Source organism: Arachis ipaensis, chromosome B05 (genome assembly GCF_000816755.2).
Source record: "Arachis ipaensis cultivar K30076 chromosome B05, Araip1.1, whole genome shotgun sequence".
Lineage (NCBI taxonomy): Eukaryota > Viridiplantae > Streptophyta > Magnoliopsida > Fabales > Fabaceae > Arachis > Arachis ipaensis.
Window position 1 is genome coordinate 137,253,582 of NC_029789.2, and position 5,540 is coordinate 137,259,121.

At 34.2% G+C, this 5,540-nt stretch overlaps 1 long non-coding RNA gene across 2 annotated transcripts; it reads right to left on the reverse strand.

Moving 5' to 3' along the window:
* LOC110262594 lies at positions 3,830–4,983 on the reverse strand. 2 transcript variants are annotated; one of them, XR_002347423.1, is made up of 2 exons: positions 4,524–4,983; positions 3,830–4,436 (listed from the first exon to the last, which is right to left on the reverse strand). It is a non-coding gene; the product is annotated as an uncharacterized LOC110262594 (long non-coding RNA). The 2 variants fall into 2 exon arrangements; XR_002347424.1 differs by having other exon boundaries at positions 3,830–4,057; positions 4,524–4,978.

The window sequence follows — 5,540 nt, forward strand, 5'->3', positions numbered from 1 at the left end:
GTACTTTTAAAAGATATAAACACTTTTTTCAAAACAATTTACTAAGTTAACCCTTAATCATCATAAAGACCTTACTTTTAAAAAATGCAGGACTTATAATGACATCTATAGTTAATAAATCATCTCAATTGAAAAACCAATTTGATAACATTAAATGTAAGTGTTTATTATCGGTTTAATTACTCCGCAAGTTCCTATAATTTTACCAAATTTTCAATTAGGTCCCTATACTTTTTTCTTTTTAATTGGATTTTTGTCGTTAATTTTTTTTTTAATTAAGTCCCTGCCATGAGAATAACGTTTAAGATAATAGAATATTCTATTTAAAAAATGAATATTCTTATAATTGAATTAAAATAACTAGTTAAACATACATCTGTTTTTTCAAAATACCAAAAACATCCTTAGCATTTTGTCCAAAAGAAAAAAAAAAGCCTTAAGCAGCTGCTCTCTGATGATCATGTGCTCTCGTTTCTCCTCCGTCAGTTCGTCGTCTTCATTCATATCCGTCGTCGTCCGTCCGTCGCCTTCTTCTCTCTGCGCTATTCTGTTCTGCACTGTTTGGCCGTCGCAGCCCTCGCGTCTCTCGCCACGCCTCACCTCGCCTCGCCGCACTACGCCTCTCCTCGATCTGCCAAAACATGTGACATTAAAATTGATTACTATTATTATTGTGTTCTCAAATTGTGTGAATTTGTGCTTCAATTTCAGTTTTTTCTAGTTGTTTTCAGACCCTGTCTCTCAAGCTGTGAATTCTTAAGTTGTGTGAATTTATAGTTCAATTTCAGTTTTACTTAATTGTTTGCAACTTCTGTTTGTTTCTCAAATTGTGAATTTGTTCTTCATTTCTGCTTTACTTTCAGAGTTTTCCATTTTTATCACCAATTGTTCAAATTTGGTATATATATTTATATTCCAGTTTTCTGCTTGTGTTTAAATTTGGTGGTTGGAGAGACTGCAGTGATTGGCAACATTGTCTCCATTTTGCACTATGTGACCCTCGATAGTACCGGTAAGATTGGTGGGGATAGGTGGTGCGGTATTTGCAACCCACTAACTAACCGGCAAGTGCACCGGGTCGTACCAAGTAATACCTTACGTGAGTAAGGGTCGATCCCACAAGGATTGATGGATTAAGCAACAATAGTGTTTGATAGGATTAGTTAGACAAATAGAAAAGATTATTTGAATATTCAATCGTGCAGAAATTAAAATAGTAAAGTAAATAAATTGGAAAGAAAATATGGAAAAAATAGTTAAGGTTTCAGAGTTATCTATTTTTCCGGATTAACTTTTCTTACTAACTAATTTAATTATGCAGGATTTAATTTATGGCAAACTGTATGTGACTAGACCCTAATTCCTTAGACCTTTCTAGTCTCCTCTAAAATTCATTAACTGTCAATTCCTTGGTCAATTAATTCCAATTAGAGGGTGATAATCAATTTCTAGTTTATATGCCACAAAAACTCTAATTATCCAAGAAGTAAAAGGATTATATATCAAGTATCCTGTTAAATTCAGATAATTAAAATTTAGTAGAAATTGTTTTCAAGCTGTTGTTCAAGTAAAGAGCTTTTCCAAGTTTTACAAGAACTCAAATAGAAAGAGGGTCATACTTCCGTTCCATCCAAATTCATAAGATAAAGAGCGAAAACAATTCTTAAATTATAAATTCATACATGAATTAAAATAGAAAAAGTAATAAAATTAATCCATAGAAATAGACAGAGCTCCTAACCTTAACAATGAAGGATTAGTTGCTCATAGTTCAGAGAAGAAAACTAGGATTCTGGTAAAATGTACAGAGTTCCAATCTGATGGCATCAGGTCCCTTTTTATAACTAATCCTAATAAATTTAAAATCTAATATTTAAAATTAAACTTAAAATAATATCTTTTCCTAATTTAAGATTTGAATTTAAATTCGAATTAATTAACAAGTCTTCAACTGATGGGTGAGGACAACTTGATTTGTCCATTCTGCAGCATCTAATCTGTGTTTTCTGGGCTGAAAACTGAGTTAAAACAGCCCAGAAATTGCCCCCAGCATTTTCTGTCAATTCTGCAGATCGCTCATGTGACGCGTCCGCGTCGTCCACGCGTTCGCGTCATTTGTGCAGATTTCAGTCCACGCATTCGCGTCAGGCACGCGATCGCGTCATTGCGATTTCCTCCATTCCGCGCGGTCGCGTGAGCCATGCGTCCGCGTCGGTATTCGCTGGTCATCTCCTTGGCTTCTTCTCTTTCTCTGCAGAAACTTCATCAAATCCATCCGAATGCTACCTAAAATGAATAAAATTGCACAAAACTCAAAATAGCATCCATAGTGGCTAAAATATAATTAATTCTTAATTAAACTCAACAAGTTAGATGCAAATTCACTAGAAAAAGATAGGAAAGATGCTCACGCATCAATAGGCACCCCAAGATTAGTGATGGTGTGCTGATTGGTGTCGGTGCCACAATTTTCGGCAACGTGAGGATTGGTGAAGGTGCTAAGATTGGTGCCAGGAGCGTTGTCTTAATTGACGTGCCACCACAGACTACCGCGGTTGGGAACTCGTGGAGTTTGGTGGGTGGGAAGGAGAAGCATTCTAAGCATGAGGATGTCTCTAGTGAGTCAATGGACCATACTTCCTTCATCTCTGAATGGTCAGTTTATATTATTTGAATATGAATATGAAAGATGAATGCTTTAGAATTCAGATGGATTTAGGAAGAAAAGAAGGGGAATTTTATGTTCTTATAGAGTTTGTAGTATAATTAGATTATAAATGTGGATTGAGAGCTTAGTTGGTTTTGAAAATCTAAGGTTACATACTGGTTTATTGTTTGTACAAGAAGATGCACACAGTGGTTGTTATGCTAGCAAGTGAGACAACATTTTCTATTCCTAATCATCCTGCATTTTCAGTTGGAAGAAAGATCAAAGAAGAGCCAACATCAAATGCTTTTGATAAGATTCTTTGGTCAATAAAGTATCAATTTCAAATATTCTACCTAAATAATCAGTATAAGTGTTCTGTTTTAAAATTGTTCAAATTGTATAAGTAAATCATGTCTGCCTTTTTAATTCATTGTTGTTTAAATTTGTTGTAGTGTAGTAGATTCTACTTATTATTCAAATATATAGTGATAATTTCTTCTTTTTTAGTTGATTGAGTATGTTATATCTATTTGTTTAACAAAAATTTGAGCTATTTTGGATGAAAACCGATTCATTGATTGAATGTTGTAGTTATTGAACTGTGTTGAGATTTGAGAAGTGATCTTGTAAATTCCTAATATGACTAATAAAGTTATGCCGCTATGTTCAATACTGAGATTAAGATTTTGGCTGCTACTGTCGTATGCCCGTATGATATAAAAAGAAGCTACAAACAGATAAACCAGATTTTTTATACAATTTGTATATAAATAAGTAAAAGAATAATAGTAACAAAATAAAAGAGATTATATGAATATTTTTCATTAAATATTTATAGTTTTACCAAATTTTTAATTAGGTCCTTATAAGACCTAATTACAAAATTAAAAATAGTGTAGAGACCCAATTAAAAAAAAATATAAAAACTTAATTAAAAATTTAGTGAAACTATAAAAATCTACAGAATAATTAAACTTTTATTATCCACTGAGCTTTTTTTATAGAACTTAGCTTCAGTTAGTTAATGATAAAAACCAAGGTTGCGAGAACCGAATCGGTCATTGAACTGATCAAGTGACCGGTTCAATGGTTCAATGGTTCAATGGGGTTGAACCGTGGTTAAATCGTTTTAAATAAAATATATAATAAAATTAATAAAATTTAATATACATGTAAATATTATAGAAACTAAAGGAACTTATTATAAAAATTTGTCTATTTCAGTGTAAAAGAAACCTACAGATCATAATTAAATTAATTTCTTTCTTCATTCTCAAATTCTCTTTCACTCTCTCTGACTTTTTGCACAACAATAAACTGGTGCTACATAATTCTTCTATCCAGGTTCATCATCTCAGAGCAATTCCCCTTTACCTCTAATCACATCCTTGGCAACAACATACACTTCTTGTTTTTGGAGGCCAGAACCCAAAAGATCATGTTCAAGAATCACAAAAAAGAAATCAGAATAACAAACTTACATGGAAAGTCAAACCACCAGCAACAAAAAATTCAGAATCACAAAAATTTTAACAACTTCTAATCAAATATTCAACAATAAAAACTCGAATCCAAACACAGAGAACTCACCATCCAAAGTTAAAAAATCCAAAAACAGAAAAAATAAACAAAGAATTCATACTCAGCAATCAGCATCCAAATTAAATTCAGAATTATATCACCAACCCCCCAACCCAAAACTCAGAACACAAAATTAACAAAATTAACAACCACTGTTAAAATTAACCATCAACCCCAACTCAGAATTCCATCAACAAAATTAATTCTGCAAAAAAAAAATTCAACAGAATCATTCAAAATAACCATTATTTCAGAAAATCAGCAACATCATAAATTGAAGTAGCACGCTTACCAGCAACGAGGGAGGAAGGGACGTGACGACAAGGAGGAAAAAAATTCAGCTCGGACAGAAAGAGAAGGAGAGAGGGCTCGAGGACAACGACGACAGAGACTGTGACGTCAACAGCTCCAAGCAGATCTTTGAGAGGCGACGACGGCAAGGAGAAGCAATGTCTGCAACGGTGACGAGACACGGTGCAGAGCAAAGAGGCAGCAACGGAAAGACTGACGGAAGCAGAGAAGAGGTGACGGCCAGAAACGATGAGGAGCAGGGCGAGGAGGGGAGAAGCACCGACAACCCACGATGAGGAGTGGATAGCGGTGATGGTGGCGGCTGCTCTTCGTTGGAGTTGGAGGAAGATTGGAAGGAAATTAGGGTTGAAGTGTGGTTAGGTGAGGGACTGAACAAAAGGGGCTGGGGCTATGTGGGGTTCAGACGTTCAGGCTTTCTTTTTTTTTTTAGACAAAATGACACCGTTTAAGGGTTTACTTTTAAACCAGAAAACCCGCTAAAAAACCGGATGATTCTATTGGTTCACCGGTTAACTGTCGATTTGACTGGTTTTTTCACCGATTTTTTGTTAAATGATTTTTGGCTTTATCCAGACCGGTTAGATAACCGGTTCTCAGTTAATCTAGTTGAACCAACCGGTCCGGTTCAGTTTTCAGAACCAGATAAAAACTTATACCGGACATGGTTAAGTAGAAAATAACCTGCTTGTAGTTGTCACGTGACTTTAAACTATGTTGCAGTAATGCTAATGCATTAAGAGAGACCACTTTTATCTATCCAATTTTGTCACAATTGAAATGCGATTTAGAATGGCTAATCAAAACAAGTAATATGTCATGGTTGGATTAGATTTGTTTAGCTGTCTATGATGGATTGAGTTGGATCAATTTTGACTCTACCTAACTTTACCCATTCCTTAGTTATCTTGACTAAAATTGACTAAATTGATTCTTTTTCATCCATGATTAAATATCTCTTAATTTTTTTACTTATTGTCAAATATAGTGTTTAATTTTT